Below are 27,962 nucleotides of genomic sequence, written 5' to 3'. Positions count from 1 at the left end.
TTATAACTATTATTAGTTGGTCGGTCTCTGCATATCCTCTGTAAGAAAATAAATATTCAATTATGTAAACACACTGCATTCAAATGTTGCATAGTTGTCCTTTATGGAACTAGCGCCTAACGACCATAATCTTATCATAATCTATCAAAACAAGTTGTAAAACACATACACACATACACATGTAAGGAACTTGACTCACATTGTGTATGATCACGTCGCGACTTTTACCCGGGTCATTAGATAGGGTAGTTATAATATAACATATGTAACTGCAACATATACTATTAAAGTACAGTCAGATAAGAAAGTGGTCTACCACTTTTCTACTCTATCATCTGATTGATAGAGTCGAAAAGTGGTAGACCACTTTCTTGGCTGACCGTACCTAATAAAGTGTAGCAAAAACAAAACATAAGAAACGTTTTTTAAATTACCATCTTAAAATTGATGGCAATTAGTTAATTAGTTGCTTATTAACTAAAGATATCACTACTTACACTTTAAAAATCAAAGTCCCCCGCCGCGTCAGTCTGTTTGTGTGTATGTATGTTCGCGATAAATTCGAAAATACTAAACGGATTTTATGCGATTTTCACCTATCAGTAGAGTGATTTTTGAGGAAGGTGTAGGTGTATAATTTGTCAAGGTTTTGTGTAACCCGTCGCTAGAATTATATAAGTTATAATTCTTTATAAAAAGTACTTTAGAAACTCTCGTCAGTTTTGACGGACGTTATTTCACTCATTTCAGCCATTTCCATTCACAAACTAATTTGCGACTACTGGGAAACAATAGGCATTCTTCGTCTTGATTGTTCCTTTTCATTTACAAAGCATAACTTAACATTGACATTGTTATGTTTATATTTGGACCGATAGCCCGAAATAAATGTAGTGTCAAAATGCGAGTAAGTCTATAGGTACCTAAATCACTACACCTTATAAAACAATGTATGTTCGCGATAAGCTCAAAAACTACTGAACTTAATAGTAGATTGTACAACAAGGGCATAAAGTGACCCATTTTTCCCGAGGCAATTTTTTGGTCTGAGCGAAGCGAAGACCAAAATAGTAGACGAGGGTAAAAATTGACATTTATGCCCTTGTTGTACACTCTGCTTTTCACTTCGATTGCGAGGAAAATAAAACACATTTTCACGGCAATTTACACCACGAAATTATCGTAAAGCGAAAGAACATAATACATAACCAATTCCCGCCAACTAACTTTTTTTTTTTTTAATTTTCAACATGTGATCAGAATTTCAGACGCTTGGTTTTCTGCCAAGTCAAACATTTCGGAGCATTTTTGAACGATAATCGACTCCTATTTTATGTGATTTACTAAATTTAATGACAGAAAATACGGATTTCTAATAAATTGTAGCATAAATAAAATAATATAACAAGTTTTGCCATCTACACAATTTTATTGCTCAGTAAAATTGTGCAATATGTTTTAACTGTTTGGCTGTTGAGACCGATTACCTTAGTCTTAGAAGAAAATTTTACTTTTATGCTCTAGAGCATAAAATGCGATTTTATGTCGTCTACGCACGACATAAAGGTGCACTTTTTGAGCATGAGAAGTGAAAATTAAATTTTCATGCGGTTTTCACCTGTCAATAGAGTGATTCTTGAGGAAGGTTTAGGTGTATAATTTGCTAACCCGTGCGAAGCCGGGGCGGGTCGCTAGTATAATATAAATTGTTAGGTTAGATCTTAAATTGAAGATGCTACATATTAAAAGAAACGAAGTTACAAATAAAATATTGAATCTGGATTTCATTGATTCTTTTATTATTTTTTAAATATACCTATTGGATGTTGGGTATATCAGTTAAGAGCGCTCTTACAAGAAAAGTCGAAATAATGCAAAATTGATGATACTAGTCGACGAAATTCAGGACTTTGCGCTCATTATTAGAAACAATGAGTACTTGTTCCAGTAAAAGCGTCTTCTTATCTTTATAAATATCGTTGTAAATATTAGAAAAAGGACTTATTAAATTAGTAATGATTTTTTTTCTGATGGTCGTTTCCGAAAAACCCCGTGAAGCACTGAATGGCGAGCTCTTATTTGGAAATGTTGAGAAGTTTACTCTGCTAAACCTGGCTATTTTGTATTACTAATACCCTGTACTTTAGGCATATCAAACTATATTTTTCCTACATACCTTTGAGAAAGAGAAAATTAAAGTAAAACGAACTCGATTTTCTCTCCGAAACAAGTGTCAATTCCTACGAAAATCTACTTAATATCGAAGTCATTTTCATACTCAAGCAATCTGCAACGTTTGCTTATACTGTTGGTATACATTAGTGTTTATGAAATTCTACTATAAATTTTTGGCAATTTTTTGAAAACTACTCTATATTACCGATGACGCGCGCTGCGCCAGCTCAGTGCCGCGGCAGAGCTTGTAGAGGCAGGACGTGTGTCGGTCGGCTCCGCACATTTTCAACGGCGACGACGAGGTTTTTTATCATTGTGTGCGGCGGGCGCCGTGTAAAACGCTATACTGTGTGCGTGTAAACCGCAACGAGAGACTTTGATCCTAGCACCGTTTTTATAGTATTATAATTTATAATGGTACAGTTTAATAAACTACCGGACAGGATTAAAAATATTTGAAACGACCTGACATTCTATATGTATTTATTTGACTCAAGATAGTACTCAGGGTCTGATGATGGAGCCGGAAGGTGGTCACCAGTACCAATCAACAATGCAACTAAACCACTTCGTGTTTAGGCTCGTTTTATTCGTCTCAACAAGATCTTTGACTTAAGATAGTACTCAGGGTCTGATGATGGAGCCGGAAGGTGGTCACCGGTACCAATCAACCATGCAACTAAACCACTTCGTGTTTGGGCTCGCTTGATTCGTCTCAACAAGATCTTTGGCACAAGATAATACTCAGGGTCTGATGATGGAGCCGGAAGGTGGTCACCGGTACCAATCAACCATGCAACTAAACCACTTCGTGTTTAGGCTCGTTTGATTCGTCTCAACAAGATCTTTGACACAAGATAGTACTCAGGGTCTGATGATGGAGCCGGCAGGTGGTCACCGGTACCAATCAACCATGCCACTAAACCACTTCGTGTTTAGGCTCGTTTTATTCGTTTCTATAAGATCTTTGACACAAGATAGTACTCAGGGTCTGATGTTGGAGCCGGAAGGTGGTCACCGGTATCAATCAACCATGCAACTAAACCACTTCGTGTTTAGGCTCGTTTGATTCGTCTCAACAAGACCTTGGACACAAGATAGTACTCAGGATCTGATGATGGAGCTGGAAGGTGGCCACGGGTACCAGTCTACCATGTAACTGAACCACTTCGTGTTTGGGCTCGTTTGATTTGTCGCAACAAGATCTTTGACACAAGGTAGTACTGAGGGTCTGATGATGGATCCGGAAGGTGGTGACCGGTACCAATCAACCATGCAACTAAACCACTTCGTGTTTGGCTTCGTTCGATTCGTCGCAACAAGATCTTTGACACAAGTTAGTACTCAGGGTCTGATGATCGAGCTGGACTGTGGCCACGGGTACCAGTCTACCATGTAACTGAACCACTTCGTGTTTGGGCTCATTTGATTTGTCGCAACAAGATCTTTGACACAAGGTAGTACTGAGGGTCTGATGATGGATCCGGAAGGTGGTCACCGGTACCAATCAACCATGCAACTAAACCACTTCGTGTTTGGCTTCGTTCGATTCGTCGCAATAAGATCTTTGACACAAGTTAGTACTCAGGGTCTGATGATGGAGCTGGACTGTGGCCACGGGTACCAGTCTACCATGTAACTGAACCACTTCGTGTTTGGGCTCGTTTGATTCGTCGCAATAAGATGTTTGACACAAGATACTACTCAGGGTCTGATGATGGAGCTGATGATGATAGACAGGTACCCGTCGCCACCTTCGCGCTCCATCATCAGACCCTGAGTACTACCTTGTGTCAAAGATCTTGTTGAGATGAATAAAACGTGCCTAAACACGAAATGGTTTAGTTGCATGGTTGATTGGTACCGGTGACCACCTTCCGGCTCCAACATCAGACCCTGAGTACTATCTTGTGTCAAAGATCTTGTTGAAACGAATAAAACGAGCCTAAACACGAAATGGTTTAGTTGCATGGTTGATTGGTACCGGTGACCACCTTCCAGCTCCATCATCAGACTCTGAGTATCACCTAGTGTCAAAGATCTTGTTGAGACGAATCAAACGATCCTAAACACGATGTGGTTTAGTTGCATGGTTGATTGGTAATGGTACCTTCCAGCTCCATCATCAGACCCTGAGTACTGTCTTGTGTCAAAGATCTTGTTGAGACGAATCAAACGAGCCCAAACACGAAGTTGTTTAGTTACATGATAGACTGGTACCCGTGGCCACCTTCCAGCTCCATCATCAGACCCTGTGTATCTTCAGTGTCAAAGATCTTGTTGAGACGAATCAAACGAGCCTAATCATGTTACTACATGGTTGATTGGTATCCGTGACCACCTTAATCATCATCAGATCCTCAGTACCAGTTCGTTTTTAAACCCTCGTTGATACAAACTTTACAACCTATAGGTACCAAATGCAATGACGAAACATGTAAATAAGCGAGTAGGTACCTATAATTTCTTTCGAGTAATATACCTTCATAAGTACAAGTATGGGGCTATTCATAAATTACGTCGTTTCAAATGGGAGGAGTGGGGGGGGGGGGGGGTCTGGACATCGGATGATGGTAACATGACGTAGGAGGAAACAGATTCATCCGAAGCTTGATTTTTGGATGATTTGAGGGGTGGGGGGGGGGGGTCAAAAATCGTCAAAAATCGTCAAAAATAGATGACGTAATTTATGAACAGCCCCTATGTACATTTGCACTGCATTTAGTATTTTCGTACTTACCAAATAACAGTTTTAGAACTTTAAAAGTTAAGTACAGTTAGTGTTGTTATGGTTGATTTCAATATGCTTCGCGAAGGATCAAGAATGTTTAATCCATCATTGTAGTGCGAGTGTGGTAGAAGGGATCGGCGTACTGAGCTCGCACGGCCTGCCGCAGCGCGTAAAATACCTAAACTCGCTCAACGCCGAAATGTAATAGCGCTCTTAAGCATTTGACGTATCGGAATTCGATTTGGATCGTATTAATTATTCATACTAAGTTTATTCGTTTATTACACAAAAGTTAACAATACCGCTACAATAATGGCGCCAGCTAACGAGAGCATCGCGCTCAAAATGAGAATCTGAATTAAATTGGGACTGAATTGGTTCTTGCTGTATTCAAGCCCTAGGGCTCGTTTCGTTACAGTAATCCGACTGATAGCCCGCTAATGCAATCAGGGCGCGCCGTTGTCGCAGGCAATTTAAATAGTTAATGTACAGGGAATAGCCCATATTTTACCTAGCTTGCAATCTTGTATGCTAACTCGCTGCGCGGGAGGCGATCTGCCGGTTTCAGAACCACTTATCCCTGGCGATATTATTATTCTGCGGCTAACTTATGCCGGGTGATTATAACCTAGTGCATGGCAGGTGGTTAAAGATATTGGAAGTTATATTAGTTATTGATGGATGTCTCCGCGCTGTAATTGGTTGGATGTACCTACTCATTAATAGGTAGTAGAGTAGCATATGTTTATTTGGTAGGTACTGATATTATATCTGTTTTCTTTAATGCCAACTTGCTTCATGTTACTTTTTAGCAAATAAAATGGCAAAAAAGACCCTTAAGTACCTGTTCGTATGTTAATGTTAGTTACTTACATCTGAAAACCTATATTGAACGAAATTAAGAACATAGGTTTATTTTGTTAAACGTTACTAAGCATCAAACATCAAACATCAAACATCAACATTTATTATAATATAATAAGCTTAGAAGTTTCAATTTAAAAAATACCTATATAATATAATCTTTTAAGAGGGTGGGGGGAGGGGGATGGGTCGTGGCCCGACACGAATTTGGCCGGTTTTTTATATACATACATACCTCTTACTGTTTGATGACAGAGAATATATTGATTAAAACTTTTTAGGCACATCCAAAATTCTAATTCATTCACTGAGAACCAGTAATCAAAATTCGCATTTAATTTTAAGTGTTCTCAACCATTTGTTTGCTAATCTTTAGTCAAACAACTATTAAAATCCGGTGTTAACGGGACCGTTGAACTAGCGCAGAGATTGTTTGCGAGAAATGTAAATTATTGCTCAAGTCAATGAACTGATGCAACTTCAGTTATACCATCATCTTCATCATTATTTTAGGCAAAAACACCTATTGAAGGGCTGTTTTTCGATGACATCTGCTTGAATAAGCCAGACCAGAATAAGAAATAACACTGCCAAGTCTGCCAATGACGGTGACTGCAGTGCACCGAGAATAGTTATTTACGATACAAGTGTGAAAAATAGGAAACTTTCAACAAGTGGCGAATTTCAAAACACGACCGAAGGGATTGTTTTAAATCGACACGAGTTGTCGACATGTACACCTAACACCTACTACATAGTTATTTAATACTCCGTTCTTCTTTAGTTTTTTCATAAAGACAGACTTTGTTTTGCTTACTCGTATTTCTAGCTGCAAAGTAGTCAGTTGTCTTGATAAACAATAAGGTGAATATTAGATAAAATAATAGTCGACACTCCAATATGGTAGAACCCAATTTAATATCAATGACTGTAATTTTCGAAGTTATTGTGATATGCGGGCTCAGATATTTACGATACTACACTACTTTGTTACACCAGTTCACGTGCAACTCTCGTGATGCACTGGACATGTTATTTCAGATTGTATAATAAACATTATACGATAAATTACTCAATTAGCTCCTGTACACGCGGCGTTGTACTGATTTGACCGTCTCTGATTGTACATATCTATATTAAATATAGAATTACTCCTGGGGGCCTAGTCAATTATCATACACAAACGTCAAACGCAAAGAAAAAATGTAGCTACCTATACATGACTATTTCCATACCTACATTATTTAAGTTTCGGTTAGCGTTTTCTCAACGATTGTCATCTGGAGGCCCTTAAGGGGCCCACTGATTAACAGTCCGCCGGACGGTATCGGCCTGTCAGTTGTTCGGAACTGTCATAATTTTGTTCTAACTGACAGGCCGATACCGTCCGGCGGACTGTTAATCAGTGGGCCCCTTTAGGGATAAAACCATAAATTCATTACTATTTCTGGTTATATTTAACGAAGAAAAAAGCCAAAGCAAATTCATAAGACGAAGAAGTACATTTTTCAACAGCTGTGTCTAAAATCATGGATCGCCCATAAATTATCAATACTAGGTACATATATAATTCGGTAATAAGAGTTTCATAAAAACTATATATATAACGTTATGAATTATGAACATTCTGACCCTGACTTGAACCCTAGGCTCCGAAGCAGTAGCACTAGAAGACAACCGACTTACACGATGATGTCTGTTGTGAACGCTCTGACGTATAGGTAATAACTAGTGTCCGACCGAAGGTTCGGTTTCGGTTTCGGTTTCGGCCAGTTTCGGCCAAAAAATCATGTTTCGGCTGTAGTTTCGGTTTCGGCCAAAAAACGGCCGCACCTTTCGGCCGGGCTGAAACTTACGAAATGGTACTTCGTACTATGAAACTAAACTATGTGACAAAGACCAAAAGTTGGGGAATATGTAGGACAACAATATTAATATGTACCTACATATACTGATTCATGTATAGGTACAGAAATTAATTGGTTTATTATAAAATACAATTCCACTAATGAGGGCGCCACTAGACGGTCCACGCAGTCTTAAGAGGCTGTTAATACCTATAACGCGCACACTGTCTAATTCTAATTGTATCGGAGTAAATGAGATAGCACTGTCGTATGTTACTGGGCCTGGGCAAAGGAATAATAAGAAAACTCATCATCTTCCTCGCGTAATCCCGGAATTTTTGCCACCGCTCATGGGAGCCTGGGGTCCAATTGACAACTAATCCCAAGAATTGGCGTAGGCACTAGTTTTTACGAAAGCGACTGCCATCAGACTGACCTTCGAACCCAGAGAGTAAACTAGGCCTTATCGGGACTAGTGCGGCTTCCTCACGATGTTTTTCCTTCACCGAAAAGCAAATGGTAAATATCAAATGATATTTCGTATATAAGTTCCGAAAAACTCATTGGTACGAGCCGGGGTTTGTACCTGCGACCTTCGGATTGAAAGTCGCACGATCTTACCGCTAGGCCACCAGCGCTCAAGGAAATATCTCGCTTTTTAATACAATGGACATTGGTTGGACACGGCTTTGACTTCGCATGAAAGTTCGCCTCACTGGGGCACTTCGGACGTTTAGGCCCAGGTGAAGATCGGTATTGTCAACAAAAAATTCGCGCTCGTTGCGCTCGCGTTTTTGGTTGACCCTGTATCTACATGTTAGCTTGATTGACTGGTGAATGAATAGAGTTAGACCAAGAAAGTTCTACAATTATTTTGATAGCATACGCATACGCAGTGCAACTAGTGCAAATGTTATTTATACGTCATAATTTCACAGAAGTTTTGACGTTTAAAATAACACATGCACTGCGTGTGTTATCAAAATCGTTGCAGAATTATCTTGGTCTAACTCTAGTAATTTTCTTAAAAAACTGCTTAAGTAACATCAATTTCAAGGACATTGGGTGTTGACAGCCCCATAATATGTGTGTAAAAGCGGTTTTATGACATTTTTTCAACGATTTTAACAAGTCTACAAAAGGTTCGGTTTCGGTTTCGGTTTCGGCCGAAACTAGAGCCAAAGCCGAACATTCGGTTTCGGTTTCGGTTTCGGCAAAAAAACATGTTTCGGTCGGACACTAGTAATAACTCATCTTCCTCATAATTAAGAACACTATTGATAGTATTGACCTCCAGAACTCTTCAGTGACAACTATATCTAACAAACAGTTGATAAATCTAAAAATAACGTTAATGAATGATTATCACCATTTTTGTTCATCATGTCGCGTAAACCTTGATAATCTCGTGTCATGTCAAGCTCCCCGTATCTTCAGAGTTGGCTGTAATGCAACTCAGGTGTACGAATAACAACTGATAGATCGATACTACTTATATCAACACTCACGGCCGTTGCATCAAATCGTCTGCGAAATTGTTACATTTATCTAACATTGTTCCTTTCGTTGATTCCGAAATGCAACTGGTCCTTATTGGCTTATCCGCGATAATCTTAGCAAAAACAATTTAATGCAAGAATTTAATATTTATTTAAGTTAGCCTTTAAAAGAGGACTTGATGAATAAATTAATTTTTTTGTTATTTATTTCTAAATATTGTTCATATTTTTTAAATTAGCGCGCTTAGTCTACTTTCATACTAATAGTAGAGCGTCGTTATCGTTAGCTTACACATACGAAATATATCTCATTCAAGGAAGCGGACAGAGGCTGCCAAGGGCGCCGGCCCTACGTAGCTGTAAGACGTGTTATATACGTCCATTACATCAGAACAAACAAATTTAGCCGACTCCGACTTGACGAGACTTCACTAGGAAATCGGCTATAAATTAAAAATTTACAGCTTAAACTTTGTTTATGACGCCTTTCATACGTTTTTACAGTTTATTAAAATATTGTAACAGTTCCTATGGTGCGTCCAGATCTGTAGAATTCGGTACTAGCCGCGTCATTCACAAATCACTCGCCCACTGCGCACGCGCTGCACATCGCTCTACGTAATGAGCGCGTGCAGTTAGCGAACCTTTGTAGCAAAAACATTCGCGGTGCGTTTTCCGTATCTGGACGTACTTATAATTCCACGATATTTATGTTACGATTTGATCAAATGTTTATTTAGTCTTGGTAAAATTAATCACTAGTTTGCCAGGAGGAAAATCGTTAAAAAGTGTTTGTGTTATTTCGGGTAAACTGTTTGCAAATACTTAATCATTGACGTTTGTTGTTTACAAACAAAATAACTATCAGCTAGTACTCGCGAGTGGACACTTAAAAGTCAAATATAGGTATTATTCGAGCAGACAGTATCTGACGAAGTGATTTATATATACCACGCCTCCGCCACTTGAGAGTTTGGTCACTTTTTCTTTAGTATATGACATCAATTTAAGTTTAGATTTATTTTGTCGAAAAGTCAAACACACGTAGAATTAAAAGGATAAATGACACAAATACAATACAATCAGTCTAGTCTAGTCTCCTTTGATTTAAAATCGATTAAAAATAAAAATAGAAGTTGTAGATAATTGTTAGCAAAGTCTAAGGTAAAAATAGCAGCCATACCGAATGTCTCTTAGCAAGTGTAGCTTTAGAAAGCGCATGAGGTTTTCATCGAAACCGGTTCATTTGTCGGTTGTCCCACGTGTCGGCGATATCACTTCAGTATCACATCTATGTATTCTTACACGCCAATTCGAACGTACACTTACATAATTTATATATCATTCCGATGTCAGTGTACGTTCGAATTGCCCTGTATGTACCGTCTTTTTACATTGTAACAATTATTAGAGAAATACATTTGAATTTTTTCGCGTTTAATTAATTAGAACATCGGTAACTATAATTAATGTTTATCAATTTTATCATAACATGACCTGTTATCAGTTTCTAATTAATTAAGTAGCTGATTTGCTACACATTATACCGCCTAGAGTTGGTTTAATGTACAGCAAGCTGCAAAATTGCATGGGCACATTCATTAAGTGGGCATGCACTTTTGAAGCTTTTGCACGTACACCTACGTGTACCTACACCTACTTTAGAGTACCTATGTTATGTCAGGCGTGGCTCACTTCGCGATTTTGTCGCTTTGCTACAGGTAGCTAAAAGTACATCCGTTCCACACCAATTTTGGTGGCTAGCCATAAGCTGCGCGTGGCGCTGTCGCCACCTAGCGGCCATATCTGCCCTAATCGTAACAGACGCGTTTTGTTAGATAGTGAGTCTTCTGTACCTAGTACTATTATTTATTCTGTGGTTATGTTAACATACAGTGTTTGTTATGTAAATGCGTCTGGACGTTCAGGATGAGTGTCGGTGCTATTTCGAACCACAAAGTGAAAGTGAAGCTCCTCAAATAGCTTCCACGTCGATCACGCGCTCGCCCTTGTGTGTTCGTCAATATTTATATTTATTGGATGACTCTCGAATTGAGGACTATTGACGTACGAGTATTTAACTTAATTTCTCATATTCATGCAACTTCTGTTTAGGTTTACATACGCTTAGTAAAATTTTGATGTGAAAGGAAACATAAAATAAAAATATTATCTCAATATTTTTAATTTATTTTTAAATCGATACAAATAAACCGAGATATAATCAAGGGGTCAAGTTATTTGGTTCATGATGCTTAATTACATGTAGTATATGCATGTAAGCTCAGATATTATAAAACATAAATATTATCTTTAAATTCCCGATTTATTTATTGTACAATGCAAATAAACAACGATATACTTAATCAAGGGGTCAAATGAGGTAATATTTGGTTCAGGATTGAACGATATGGCATCTCACGTGGCCTGCCATATGCCGCTAGATAGATGAGATGTCTATTAAATTATATTTATGCTTATATGAGCACAGAAATTTGTTCCTGAGTTGTGTATGTTTTCTATGTACCTATTGAATTATTCTGCAGTTTATTATATCGTCTAATGTACACAACACAAGCTTTATTTTATTGAGCTTACTGTGGAACTAGATCGATTTGTGGAAGATTATGCTTACTAATATTATATTATTGTAGAATATTTTACATATTCGTACCTACTAGATAAGAGTGGACTACTCTTAATAGTTTGTTTAAGATATATCTTTAGTAGATTTCCGTTTTGATGTCTTAAGAACTGGGATTTGTACTTAAAGCATTACACGGGTCAGAAACTTTTTAGCATGAGTTAAGGTTAAGGCGTGCTTTTCCCGTACGAGCTAAGCGAACCAGTTTTTTGAATCCATCGGAAATATAAGAAACAATGTTTTAAAATTGTGAAAAAAATATATCTTATACTTAAGGATCTGGCAGATATGTTTTGGATCTCAAAAACATGATTAGATAAACTTTGCTCGATAGAAAAAAATTCCAAAGTTACGCCTTTTTTTAACAATAAATCAATCTCAGAGCTACAATACAAACTTTTTTGACTTGTTTTTTACATAAATGTATAGGTAATAAGATAATCTAGATGATTTGGATCACTTTGTCTCGGTAACATCATTAAAATAATTTCTATGTTTCAATACCTACTAAATCCGCAACCGCCATCACTCGCGAACGCACTTACGCCCTCTTCAGTCGCGCGACAGCGCTTGTAGAGGACGGACCTGCGTCAGTGTGTTCCGCGCGGTCACGTGATTTTACAATTTACAAACAATGGGAAACAAAGCATATGAAACGTAAGAAAACGTCACTAAGTGCTATAAAAACACACTTTCTGATAACAGAAGCATCTAATACTTTACGAGGTGCTTGAAAGCGCCTAGCTTTCGTACATCAACAGTTAAAATATTTCAGTATTTTCACTAGGTCAGCAACCAATTTCAATGTAGGTAAATAATATTATATTCCTAGATAATATAATTGTGAGTATGTAAGTATGATATATTTACAGTATTTCACCTTTACTGATATACCTACGTCCGATCTGCAAAATGATTATATTCCTTCGTGCTCTTTGACTCCTTTGAAAATCAGAAATTATTTATTTGGATTGATACAGTATGGGAATGTTACAATATATGTATAGTGTTACGCTTTTAGTATGAGGGTGCCGAAGGCGCCCGGCTTCGGATCGCATGCAACGCGCCACGCCCGTCAAGCGTGCATATTCATCATCATAATCATAAATTTAAATAAATATAAAATGTCAAATTAAATAATTGAAAAAATTACCCTAATAGGCATATCGCAATACAATTATTTAAGAACTAAATACTTATCACAAATTTTAATATTTGACCACGGTCGACATGAATTAAATATAATTGAGAGTTCAAGGTGCCTACAGGTAGTTCGTCTTGCGCTTGGTTGTATTAGTCTTGTTCGAGAAACTGAACACGGTGAAAAATAGAGATGATACTCCTAAAAATACGTGTGATACCTCATTAGATTCGTCATAATGCCTAGAAAAATGCATTTGAAGCGTGTAGTAGCACACACAAAATATCAAAAGTTATGTTATAAGCAAAAAAGGGGGAAAAAGTAGAGATCTTTAATTTCCCCAATATCTCAAAAAGTATTCATATTACGGTGCGAGATGGGTGGGGGGTGCTCGACCAAATGTCATAGAGGGCCCCAAGACAAAACAAACTGCATTTAAAAATTTTCAAAATGGCCGACTTTTATTTTTATTTTTTTCAAGTTGGTCCGAGCGCGCTGAGATTTGGCATGGCGAAAGATAAAGGCCTCTAGATACCTATGAAAAAAAAATGTTTTTGGAAAAAATCTAAGATGGCGGAAATAATGGTCATTTTAATTTTGTATGGCAACTTTTAAACGGTGCGAGATGGGTGGGGGGTGCTCGACCAAATGTCATAGAGGGCCCCAAGACAAAACAAACTGCATTTAAAAATGTTCAAACAGGCCGACTTTATTTTTTATTTTTTTTTCAAGTTGGTCCGAGCGCGCTGAGATTTGACATGCGGCGAGCTTGGGGGCCCAAGATTACCATGTGAAAAAATTTTTTTGGAAAAATCCAAAATGGCGGCGGACACGGGCCAGATTCAAATTTCCAAGTAGGTTAGGCGAGCCCGAAGGGCGAGCTTCAGGCTGGGAGGCCGAAGGCCGACCCCGCGGAGGGCCGTCAGGCCCGGAGCTTTATCTCGAATGTCCAAGCATGCTCCACCCCCAGTAATTTTGGGCGAGGCCGAAGGCCGAGCTGCGGGAATGACGAACAAAGCAAAATCCTATACAAAAAGTGTGTTAAGCGAGCCCGAAGGGCGAGCTTCAGGCAGGGAGGCCAAAGGCCGACCCCAGTGGATGGCCGAAGGCCCGGAGCCTCCTCCCCGACTCCCGAAACGCGAGGCCGAAGGCCGAGCTGCGTGAATGCAGTTCCTCCAAACGTCCTACAAAGTCAACTTTCTTGATAAGCGGAGCCGGCGGGCCGAAGGCCCGACGGCGAAGCGTCAAGGCTCGCGAAGGCCGAAGGCCGAGCTCCGCGTTGGGCCGAAGGCCCGAAGCGTCACACGTGAGGAGGAAGTTGGAGCTGAAACACGACCCAATAGGAAAAGTTACGATTTCCCAAGCACGCGAGGCCGAAGGCCGAGCTGCGGGAATGAAGTTCTCGCATGCGGATCTTTTCTTTCTATCAAAAGTACAACTTTATTTATTTCTCCCTTTGGAAAACAAACTACTACACAACAATAACAACAGCAGGAATGGACTGCTACCAACAATGTGGGTTAGGTTAGGTTAGAACTGCGACCCTCACAGGAACAGACTGCTACCAGAAAAGTGGGTTAGGTTAGGTTAGAAATGCGACCCTCACAGAAACGGACTGCTACCAGAAAAGTGGGTTAGGTTAGGTTAGAACTGCGACCCTCACAGGAACGGACTGCTACCAGAAAAGTGGGTTAGGTTAGGTTAGAACTGAAAACCCCACAGAAACGGACTGCTACCAGAAAAGTGGGTTAGGTTAAATAGGTTAGAACCGCGACCCTCACAGAAACGGACTGCTACCAGAAAAGTGGGTTAGGTTAGGTTAGAACTGCGACCCTCACATAACCGGACTGCTACCGAGCTACAGGAATGAAGTGCTCGCACGCGGATCTGTTTGTCCTAGCAAAAGTACAACTTTGTTTCTTTTTCCCATTGGAAAACAAGCTACTACGCAATTACAACAGTACAAACAACAGCAAAAACAACACGTCAACAACAGCACCAACAGCAAATAACACGCGCCCTCGGGCCCCACGCACAGGGCAAAATCTAGTTAATATTATTAAAGAGGAAGATATTTCCAATACAACATTATATACTTGCAGGACTGTATCTCCATTATTTATACTTTTTATTCAACGCTGAACACAGTCCTCCACGCCTCATTTTCGGCGTGAAAAAGCGATTACGTAACATTAAATATATGTAATTTTAAAGGTATTAAATATTCATTGAAAATTAAAAAAAAAATATGGTGTATTTAAAACATGTCAACAAATGTACTACTTGTAGAAATTTATCTTAAAGTTATTTAGGCAATTGTTAATTAACAAAATTTTCTCAAACTTCCTTCTTTATTGAAAACGAAAAAAAAATTATAAATAACTATCGTAAAATTTTGTCGCTCTTCTCATATAAATGCTTAATAAGATCACATTATAAAAAATTTAATACGTTTTAAGACGCTATTTTGGGTTTTACACATTATTACGCGATCAAGATCATAAAAAAAAAAATAGTAAACTTTACTAAATCAGATTATTTGTGAAGGGTGCGGAATACGGGGTGTGATTACAGGGAGTTCAAAATAAGGCGGGTATAAGACAAGTTTTTTTAATATTTTGTGTTATTCAGTCAGTTACGTGGTCTTTCACTATCGGCCTCATCTGAGAATTCAAAGTCGCTCAACGAGCTATGGAGAGGGCTATGCTCGGAGTTTCTCTGCGTGATCAAATCAGAAATGAGGAGATCCGTAGACGAACTAAAGTCACCGACATATACTGTGTGCATATTTATTTGCGTTATTTGACATCTGTCACTCACAACAGCAATACAACGTAAAATGTCTCGCACATCGAAATCACAAAGGAAAACAATTGCACTACGAACGTTTACGTTCTACGTCTTTTTTTTAATTTTAGGGCTAGCCGGACACCACCTTTATGAATCGGTAGTCGTCTAAGTAAATCGATATGAATTTTTCTTTTAATAAAAATAAGGAAAAGGTGGATAATCAACTGTAAATATGGATATATTTATCGTCACCTAACAGACAATAAATTTGACACAGAAATAACATAAGTAAATAAACTTTAAAATAGATCCCCAGTTAGTTTAGATTTTGACGATGGGTGCGACCTACTCGGTCGGTGTATTAAATGCCTTGCGCGAAAACCATATAATTCTAGCTTTATTTAAATCGCAAATAAAAATTCATTATACGTCACAATTCGATACCTCAGTCTACGTGCCATCCAATCGTAATCGCTTGCTGTGACTATCGATTTGGGTTAGTTACATCTCTATACAGGATGTCCAGTAATTAATGGACAACCTTCTAACCATCGACAGGGCAGCTTAGGCTGGACCAGAAAATGCACTTATAGGTCTAGTAAAAGTTTCGTGGTTTTCGAGATAATCGCACTTTTGTCTTTTTTACTAGTTAACACCATACTTCACTTTAAACACCATCTAGGCCATATCTTTATTTGTAGAAATGTAAATAGCATGTGTGATACCATTTTAGAATCAGTATTAGATAAACTATTTTTAAGAAAGTTGGCCACTCTGTTCTCCACACATTTTTTTTTTTCACCACAAGCGACCAGACTTCTTGAAAATGTTATATATATATATATATATATATGGGCAGGCCACATTGCGCGCAGAGAAGATGGCCGATGGTGTCGAAAAGTGCTCGAGTGGAGACCACGGACTAGCAAGCGCAGCGTAGGACGTCCACCCACAAGATGGACAGACGACCTTGTTAAGGCCGTCGGAAGACGCTGGATGCGGGCGCTTCCGACCGGAATGGAGGTCCAAGGGGAAGGCCTATGTTCAGCAGTGGACGTCTTATGGCTGAGATGATGATGATGAGTCAGTTACAACTTAATTAAAAAAATATATATATAATGTACTTAATAAAATGTAGGTACCATCGGTGCGCGAGTTTGTCTCGCACTTAATTGAATTATTTTCTTGAAAACATTGTTTCGTTAAAATTGTGTGATCATTAAAGTAGGTATAAAGTCGATAGGTATTGTAAACAATAATTTATTAAGTTAGGCAACAAAAGTATTGGAAATTGTGATAATGAGACCCACCAAAACATTTTCATGTAAAATGTTGCCAAGACGAAACCATAAGGCTTGCACTGACAAAAAGTTATCAGAAATTTACTTTGAAACTGTTTTTTTTTGTTTTTAGAGCTTATAAATAAGTACTACTGATCAGTAACAACGTTTTAATTTCACGGCAGCGTTATTGAGTTAAAGGAATCTGTAAAGTAAAATTATTGATTAAGGTTAATAACCTTTATAAATAGAACCCTTAATTGACCGTCTCCTTTAAAATTGTTACTTTCCTTTAGGTACTTTAACTCGAACACGCTGCCATGAAATTAAAACGTTCTTTACTGATCAATAATAAGTACACATGTCTATATAAAAATAATAATTCTACATGAAATGATCAGAAATACGTAATGCAAAAAATACATACGTACATATACAATAAAAACTCTAAAACGTGACCATTTCCCGGTCTAGTTAAAATACTGCCATCATAAGATCATTATACTGTGACCCGTCTGCTATGTTTACCGTGCGCGGCGCGCGCTCACGATCTCGGCGAGCGGGTCGCGGGACGCGCGGGCGGGGCTTCACTGTTTGCCGCGCACCTCACCCCCTCAGATTCGTTGATGAGTCGAATCATATCGCCTTAAGTAAATATGCGACTTTCCTACGGACATCATACAGCAAACGAACTTTAATAGTTTATCCTAATCGGCATGTTACTTCTATTCCTTAAAATTTGTATGATGAAAGTTTTAGAAAATGTACCGAAATCGGTTAAGTTTCGTGATGTCCACAGAAGACGCTGGTTTTCCCGAACTTTTATGACCCATACGGGGTGGTTTTTCAACCCGTAGACAAGTTATGCGAGATGAATATACCTATAGGTCATACTGCGTAACTTTTACTATGTAAATCGCGAAAAAAAAGACTCTCCCGCGACAGAACATAGACATCGGAATTGTCATAACTATTTGAAACAACCAATTTTTTATTACCGTAAAATGGGGTGAGTAGGGTCAAAACTGAAATTCAAACCTCGATAACATTTTATTTTTACATATGAAAACTGAATGGTGTATATAATAAGTGTTCCGGATGTTTGTATTTTAGTTTTTATTTTATTTTGGGTAGTTCCATTTCATAACTTTGACGATAAAGAGGAAAACCCACCTCACCCCGTAGTGCCTCGTATTTGGGGTGAGAGGGGTTTTCATTCAAAGGTGATTTTGGAAGATTGTTGGATCGATTTTTTTTATTACGCGTATTACTATAGCTCCATTTTAAATTGGAATACATTATTTTTGTAGCAGTAATCTTAAAATCCCTTCTCACCCCCCTCTCAAACCTTCTCTCCCCATTCATAACCCACCTCTCCCCGCGAAACCTACTCACCCCGTTTTACGGTACGCGATTTCGGGGTTAGTCTAACACTAACAAGAGTTAGTACCTATAATGAAATACACAGGGAAAGTCAAAGTATATTTACAGATAGGATTAATTATTTCCTATCTAACCTAAGTCACTTGTTAAAGTATGATGAACTTGTGATATGTGACATGTTATCATGCCATGATAGCAATAGCGGATGCAATGCAAGTCACAGTTGTGTAATAACTTAATCCACATATATTATCTACTTAGTTCCGCACCAATTAAGTTTTTACTTTTAGTGTTCCGTACGAAACTAATTGTTTGCATTGTTTGCAAGGGGATTACTTATATATATTCCGATTTATTACTTAAACATTTATTACTACACAATAATCATCAAATTTCAAATTTGGGGTGTTTAAAATTTTAAACACTTTAAAATATGTATTCCTTTATCCTCTCTACATAGAAAAACATGTCTTAAAGGACATATGTACCTACTGTAAAACGTTGTACGATACACGTGCGAATAGGTAATTCGTAACTCTAGTCGATTTAAAACACTCCCTTCGAGCTTCAATCGCCACTCGTTGCGAATTTCGCACTTGTATCGTAAATAACTATTGATTGCGTGCGTACTTATTAAATTTAAGACTGTCGTGTGCGTGTGCCGTCATTGTATTAAGGCCAATATCCACACCTCTTACGTACTTATAGCTCCACACTTTACGACCGCTGCTTGCCCTCTACAGCGACATATACATGATTCCTTTTCATTCGAACCATTCATTCAATTGTTTAATTTTGTATTTGATCGCCTTTAATCGACTCGTTTTATAATATCGTACCTACAGTCGCACGGCTTCTGTTATTAGGTAGCTACATATCAAATAGATTTGTTTTTATCTATCTGCTATTATATGTAGATTTATGTATTAAATAGATTTGTTTTTATCTATCTGCTAATATATATGTAGGTATGCAGTATACATTTTAATTTTTTTTGTGTCTGGTTATGTTTTATAAACTTGTAGAGAAACTATTAAAAAGTGGCAATTTTAGTGTGTGTGTGATATCTATATTAATAATGTAAAATATTTTAGTGGCGTGATCGCGATGTGAATCATTATTTGTTTATCGTGGAGAACGTAAGCGTTTTATTAAAATTACTAACATTAACATTTATTTAAATATGAGCGAATTTCAATATAGTGTAATCTCCAAGGTTGTTGACATTGAGCCAGACGAATGTTCCGTTCTAGACTCGTATAGAGTTCAAGATCGTCGTAAACTCTTTATATTTGCTGTTTCCCAGACTATACTATCTTTATAACTGTCTTGAATTTTCTTAGCACTGAGTACGACAATCAGTGTCAGTGTTTAGTCTATAATTAATGCCGAGTATATTTTTTTCACTTTACAATAAATTAGAGGAAATTGTATAGTGGCACTATTGTGATAGATACCATTTATGACGCTCGTACTAGAAAACTAGCGACATTATTAAACGGCACTGTCACCTTATTTATTTATAGATAGGTACTTATGTCGCGGGTTCAAATCCTGGCTCGTACCAATGAGTTTTTCGGAACTTATGTACGAAATATCATTTGATATTTACCATTTGCGTTTCGGTGAAGGAAAACATCGTGAGGAAACCTGCATACATCCGCGAAGAAATTCAAAAGGTGTATGTAAAGTCCCCAATCCGCATTGGGCCAGCGTGGGGACTATAGCCCAAGCCCTCTTGCGAGTGAGAGGAGGCCTGTGCCCAGCAGTGGGACGTATATAGGCTGAATGATGTTGATGATGATGATGAGGTACTTATGAAAATAAAACTATGGATGTTAAGAAAAACACAACAAAATTTATATAATCATTTATAGAATCATCGAGTATTAATAGTAGCTTTGGCTTATAAAACAATGTTTATATTTACTGACTTAAAAATTAAGAAGTGAGCTTTGTTAGACATTGGGGGCCTTACATGGGTTCGGCGCCTTACATAAAATACGCTGATCTTAAATTTTGCATTCGCGCTTAACTAGACTATACCTATCACTAGTGAGCATTCTATTGTGTTAATTTGGTAGTGGGTCAAATCTTGGAAGCTAATTATATTTGAGCCACTTCCCCATTTCCGATTGAGCTGAATTTTTAACCGACTTCAATTTCATAGAAGGAGGAGGTTCTGTATTCGGTTGTGGCTATTTTTTTTTCTATGTACGTTCACCGATTACTCCGACATCCGTAGTCCGATTTGAGTAATTCTTTTTTGTTTGAAAGGAGCTACCTCCGAGTTGGTCCCATTTTAATTTGGTTCTGTTCTGATGATGGGATCCATGAGGAATTGAGGGAACTCCTCAATTTTTAAAGGCACATGCATGGTGTTTTGGGCGTTTTCTTAAGCAACTCGAGCATTTCCTCCCGAAAACCACCAATTTGATGAAGTAGACCTGATGATGATGATTATTTTGATGATAATGATGATGATTTCTTTAAATGTAAGTATGTTCAGCGATTACTCCGGCACCTGTGATCCGATTTGAGTAATTCTTTTTTTGTTTGGAAGAAGTTACCTCCAAGGTGTTTCCGTATTATTTTTGGTTCTGGTCTGATGATGGAATCCATGAGGAATTGAGGGAGCTTCTCAATTTTTAAAGGCACGTGTTAAGTGATTTCGGGGTTTTCTAAAGTAACTCGAGCATTTGCTTGCGAAAACCACCAATTTGATGTACTGCAACTGTAGCCTTACCACGAGTTTGACATTGACATATTCGCTAACGTCTTATGCATCTAAATGTAACTTTTTATGCATCTCGCTCACACTAAGGTTTGTACGAGCGAGATGCATAGGAAGTAAGTTACACACATGCTAGCGAATATATCAATGTCAAACTCGTGGTAAGCTGGTAAGGCTACTGATCGGGGGTTAGGGTTAGGAGTTAAGGGGTCAGGGATTAAGGGGTCGGGGAATGGCGGTTGAAGGGTTGCTGGTTCAGGATCGAGGGGTTCCTGGATCAGGGGTTGATGTGCTGTGAGGTTGAGTGATCGGGGGGCTGAGGGATTGGGTCAGTGGCGGGGCGGGCCACTGACCCAATCCCTCAGCCTATGGATTTAGTTGACAGGAATTATAATTTCCCAGACGGACTAGAGAAAATTCCTGATTACATATTTACTAAAGTAATAGGTACACGAATTTAGTATTAAACATGATCTTGTTTTGCATTCATGCGTCGCGCTCTTAACAATGCGTTAAAACTAAAAATGGTAAAATTAAAACTTTTTACAAAAAAAATGAAACCGACTTCAAAAAGGATGAAATAAAATATTATCCTTTTTTATGTCTATGCGTTACCAACTGATATGTTTGAAGTCGGTGCCAAGGCAAGTAGTAACAATACCAGTCAAAACTAATCAGCTTTATGGCTATAAATCCCATTAGAACTGTACTAATAACTATTATAAATGTGTAAAGAATTCTGTCTGCCTCTTTGTCGCCTTTTCATGGCTAAACAACTGAACCCCTTTAGGTGAAATTAGGCAAGAAGGTAAATTCCTTGAATTGTTTTATATTTTGAAATGTAGTCCTCTGGATAAGGGACGGGAAATAACTCAGTTCCAATCCCACACTTGCGTGCTATAGACTGTTCGAGCATTAGTAAGAAATGCTCTTTAAAAAATACCTACGACGGCAAAAAAATGCATTTATATTTACACTAATGTGCCGACAAATATGGTACGGACTGCGCCAAGAAGGTTTGATCGTGTGTTCTGAGGTGTGTTCTTAGGTCCAGTCGACGTCAATGATATGTTTACACTTTTGCACCTTACTCCTTTGGAATAAGGCGAAAAGTATAAACATATTTTTAACGTCGACTGTACCTACAGAAAGTACGTTCATTGTCGTCGTGTAAGGCAATCCAACGTAGGTAAATCCTTATCGAATCGCACCAAAGTCATGGTATGCTTCAAAATTTGGCTTGGCACCGACTTCAAACATATCAGTTGGTAACGCATAGACATAAAAAAGGATAATATTTTATTTCATCCTTTTTGAAGTCGGTTTCATTTTTTTTGTAAAAAGTTTTTATTGCATACAAATACTATATTATGACGACATTGGAGCTAATCTGACGATGGAGATAGGAGGTGGGCATGGGAAATCTGTGATAAAACAACGCAAACTAATTGGTTGGGGGCGTTTGGGGTTGTTAGAATTGTCTCGATGAGTAGGTACCCATTAGTTGCCTGTGGAAAGAAAAGTAATACAGTCAGCGATAAGAGCTGGTACCAAAAATAAAAATATTGTCAAAATCTTATTATTGTAACACAGCACAACTTAGATTAGAATATGTTGTTTTGTTTAAACATAATATAACTTTTATTTACAAACAAGATATATACAGAGGTATTACTAAAATAAATTAATAACTAGCTTAAATCTAAATAAAATAGAAATCTAATAAATTTAAACTATTTATGATCTATCTCTAGTTCTTGTCCTTAACTAGTCTTGGCTCCACAACATGCTTCTTATAGCAATATCGGTAACATTCGATACTTTATCTGCGAGTTCGATGACCGTTCTTATCGGGCTATTCATTGAGCTCCTTAAGTTACGATATGACTAAACAATACTAATGCCTGTGCAAATATCATCGCTATTCATATGGTTTGACATGGCGATACCTACCTAGCAAAAACCCTAGAGGCTTCGGCAAACTTTTTAGAAGAGCTAAGTGCAGTACAATTTAACAGTTTTAGAAATATCAAACTGTTTATTTTCCGTTGACGGACATTGACTAAAGTAATTTCGTAAAGACGGGCCTTTGACGTTGGTGCACAAACCTCGTTGTTGATGCGCATGTTCACTCGGAATTACATAGGTATATGATCGGGCCTATCTTTACTTTTGAAATCTTTATTGTTGAACTCTAAATTCCCCAAAGGGTTTATTCATTTATTACGTCACACGAATCTCTAGGTTTTTTTCTTGACCACCTCCCTCCCCCTAAATGTGTGATGTAATTAATGGATGATTTTCAGTGAGTTTTTGTGTTAAGCAGTTGTTTAATTAATCTTTAATTCTTTTAACGTCCAATGATAAATATTTATGCTTTTGACTGATGTCTAGAAGCGTCTGGCTATGTTGACAATTAGGCACGTACGTATTACAAACCCACAGGTATTTATTTATTTTCTCCAAGGTGGAACGAATGTATTCTCAGTCAAAATACCACGTAATACTTTCACTTAGAACCTAGACTACCTAGTTGCCATGCGAAACAGCACTGTATGGATAACTACAAAAATGCTCGAATGCTACAAGTATGTGTTATGAATCACACATTTAATGCTTGGTTGTTTTTAGTAAAAAATAAATATATGTTTTTATCAGCAATTTCTCATGTTGGTTACTGATGTTCGTAAGTATGTATATTGTTTTTATAGTATGGTATCAATTAGGTCTGTTATCATCATGATAATCCTCTTAGGTAGACACAGAATGCAGTTGACTGCAAATAGGTATTTAGTATTTGCTGATAATATTAATCCGCAAACACACACCTTTGAACTTAGCAGGCAATTTGGCTAATATTTGCTCTTCAATAGGATATACCTTGCTTTGTAACTTGATTCCTACCCATTTGGCTCCTGAGCTTAAAACAATAAAATTTAATACTTTTTTTTATAGACGGTAAAAGCCTTGGTGACACTTGTCCTTTCGTCAGTGCACTTGAGTATATGTACATTCACTTCTTTACTTACATAAAAAACAGTACATTTCGTTCATGTTTACCTACAATGTTTACATCATATTATCAGGTACTTACTTTTACTTTTATTATCTGTCACCTTAAACGGCAGTAGTCCATGAAAGACGTTGTTGTTGTCGGTAGCATCATGTGTCGCAATTGTACAACAGAACAACGTGATCAAGTTTGTTTATGGAGTGAGTGTCAGCCGTGACCCGTGACTATCCCTCTGGTTGAAACAATAAGTTGTGGACTTAAATACAAATAGGTACCTAATATCTGCAATGCCTCTAGGATTTTATCCTCTATTATAGCTTGCACGTATACTCTGTATCTTTAGGTATTTAAAAAAAAGTAAACAAAATCTACCCTCAAATGGCTCCTTAAGCCAGTTGAGGGTAGATGAAAATATTACATGATCAAATAATGTAGGTTAAAGTCAGGTCGTTCAGGTCACTGAGATTCAGGCGGTTTTGTATTTGGTTGGTTAACCAATAAATAAATAAATAAATAAATAAATATTAGGGGACACCTTACACAGATCAAACCTAGCCCCAAACTAAGCAAAGCTTGTACTATGGGTACTAGGCGACGATATATATACTTGTATAGATAAATACATACTTATATACATAGAAAACAACCATGACTCAGGAACAAATATTAGTGTTCATCACACAAATAAATGCCCTTACTGGGATTCGAACCCAGGACCATCGGCTTAGCAGACAGGGTCACTATCCACTAGGCCAGACCGGTCGTCAAATGTTATAACTACCCGAAAATGAGTTTGTTTATTGTTATTTAAATACCTAATGATACATACTTATAGCAGTGGGACATTTTTATCAGCTTTATCTAAGGCACTTTATATGTACCTACGGTGCGTAATGTGTCACATTTTGAGCATCTTTACTCTTCTGTCTTCTGACATTGTCTGACATTTAACAAAATATTTAGCTCAATCTCAATTCAGCATGATGTAGCTGTGATTTAGGCTGTTCAATTGCGCTGGAGTTGGTCATCGTTTCAACCTAAATTATTCTAAAAGCGATGCGTGCAATCTATCCGCTTTGAAATATAATAAAACCGAACTAATCGTACGTCATTGCACAGACAATGACGTCAAGATTCACCGGGTATTTTTGGATATTCCATAGCATAGACGTTCGTCAGGTCACCGTTGCAGTACTTCGTCATTAATATGTATTAATAAAACCTCACTAAGCTCTTTTAAGTACATTTTAGATAACTGTGGTAGATAGGAACCTATTTAAACAACACTTTCGATTAAATGTCTCGCCCAGCGTTGATAAACGGCTTCTGTCTGCCTCCAAGACCAATCCTCTTGCCCCTCGGTAATAATATATTGAAGATGCTCCTTTATTATTTATGTTCGATAACAAGTGGCGTTGTGCAGTGAAGGCTCGGAGCGGTGACCGCGCTGTGATTGGATAATAGCCCAGCGTGGCTCGAGGCAGCATCACGGGACCGGCCCTGCCCTATTCATAGCATCTAGATCGTTTTATGATCGTCTCCGCTTAAAGTGACGTCGGCATCGGTTCGCTTGCTTTTGGCACCGATTTGTACTCGAGGTGACTAATGTGGTTTGGACTAATTGACGCTCATGCACTTGTAACTTACATCGAGCCCCAATAAACAACGCGGGTTACCGCGCAGTTTCCATAACAATCACAAGACCGTGTTTGCGTGCACCCAACATGTGATATTGACGCCAATTTAATTTCGCTCGGTTAATTTAGTTCAATTTTGAAGAAGGCAACGATAAATTTATTTGACGTTTTAAAACGATAGACTTTATAACTTCACGAGTTGGCAACACCATCATATGTATATACAAAAATGTGTGAGTTCTTAGACCCTGGTCATTTTAAATTGAAAACCGCAGTTTACTTTGCACGGCATTTTAGCTCAAAAATAATACATGGTTCAGCCGGCAGATAGGTCGAGGCTCTACGTACATACAATCGGCATCCAAGTATACCACATTTTAGGAAGTAGAAGAGTAATGTGTAAATATGTATTTAAAATTTAAATACATATTTACACATGACTCTTAAATTAAATTTTAAATGATTTTTTTAGGTCCACACCATGCTGATATAATATATGTACTTACTAAAACTTGATGGAGTAATATTTAGACTTCCTTAAGTCGAATAACAAACACGTAGGTATATTTAGCCTAAAAATGTCTGACCTAGCAATGACTTTGTTTTCGCGATCTGTTTATACACTTTATCTATTATTTTATTATTACATAAGTCAGCTAATAATGGCGTGCTCCACAATAACACTGGCTATTATATTTGGAACAATATACCTATACCGAGTCCGCTACCTAGGTATAGGTATATTGCGGTAGTGCTCGTGTAAAGTTAGGTCATGGCTGGACGACCTAGATGTGGAAGGTTCGGCGACTTGTCAACGTACGGCCTTCAGCCCAAATTTGCAGGGCGAGTACGCAAACCGTGAAGTGGTGACCTTAATATGGTTCCCAATATACAAGTTCGACCTAGTTTGGTGACAACTGTCAATTGTTTTGATGTACTTATGGTTTTTAGGGTTCCGTTCTCAAAGGGTAAAAACGGGACCCTATTACTAAGCCTCCACTGTCCGTTTGTTCGTATGTCTGTCACCAGGCTGTATCTCATGAACCGTGAATACCGTGATAGCTAGACAGTAGAAATTTTCACAGATGATGTATTTACGTTGCCGCTATAACAACAAATACTAAAAAGTACGGAACCCTCGGTAGGCGAGTCCGACTCGCACTTGTCCGGTTTTTTATTTAAATGTTTAATTTTATTGTGCTAAAATGATTCCATTATTTAAATGTCGAGGAAAACTTTTGACTTGTGTATGTGTCATTGTGGAGGTGAAAGATAACTACTTACCTACTTAATTCGGTCTATGAACAGAGAAGTCACAAATGCAGTCATCGTTGATAACAATGATGATAGAGTTAGACCAAGAAACGTCTGCAGCGATTTTGATAGCCCACGCAGTGCAAGTGTTATTTTAAACGTCAAACTTCTATGAAATTGAAATTATGACGTATAAATAACAGTTGCACTGCGTGGGCTATCAAAATGGCTGTAGACTTTTCTTGGTCTAACTCTAGAATAAAAACTAAGAGTAAAACAGAAAAGGTCATGACATGCAGACATCAATTCCAATAAACAGTAGGTACATAATAATATCAATTTATCTCCCAATGCGTCACTATGCCAATAAATAATAATTTGATAAAGTGCTCATAATTGTTAGTATAAGAAAAAAAATTGAATACCTAATTATAGATATTTAAAATTGAGATACTGTTCAGTGCCTACTTGTATGAGATACGTGATCAGAGTCATGTTTAAAAGTTCGTAACGGCGGATTTAGTTATACATAGTGTAGAACTGTAAAATGTTATTTTTGTTTTATAAGTGCATGTCTTCATACGTGATTAGGGTTGCCATACGTCAGGATTTGTCCGGAAATGTCAGGATTTTTGACCCTTTGCCCGGATTGCGCCCGGACTTGGCAAGAGTCAGGATTTTTAGGAATGACCTCATAAAAAAAATGTTAACGTGATATGATATATTTATTACAAAGTTTACACAGTTTTAATCAGAGCGCAGCGCCGTCGTTCAAGCTACGCCAAATCCCTGTTACAAGAAATGTCAGGATTTTTAGGGTGATGTTAGGATTTTTATCAGGATGGTTCCGGGTTCGAATCCTGGTAAGAGCATTTATTTGTATGATGATACAGTTCCAGAGTCATGGTTGTTTTCTATGTATTTAAGGAGCCGTAAATTCATAAAGCGGAGATTTTGAAAAATAGTACTG

General features: G+C 37.8%; 1 protein-coding gene across 4 annotated transcripts in view; it reads left to right on the top strand.

The window, feature by feature from the left end:
- Positions 1 to 27,962, top strand: part of LOC134795523 (glycogen-binding subunit 76A) — a 78,471-nt gene that overhangs the window by 46,314 nt on the left and 4,195 nt on the right. The gene's annotated exons all lie outside the window — the stretch shown is intronic.

Source organism: Cydia splendana, chromosome 12 (genome assembly GCF_910591565.1).
Source record: "Cydia splendana chromosome 12, ilCydSple1.2, whole genome shotgun sequence".
Taxonomy (NCBI): Eukaryota; Metazoa; Arthropoda; class Insecta; order Lepidoptera; family Tortricidae; genus Cydia; species Cydia splendana.
This window is presented reverse-complemented; position numbering and strand designations above follow the sequence as displayed.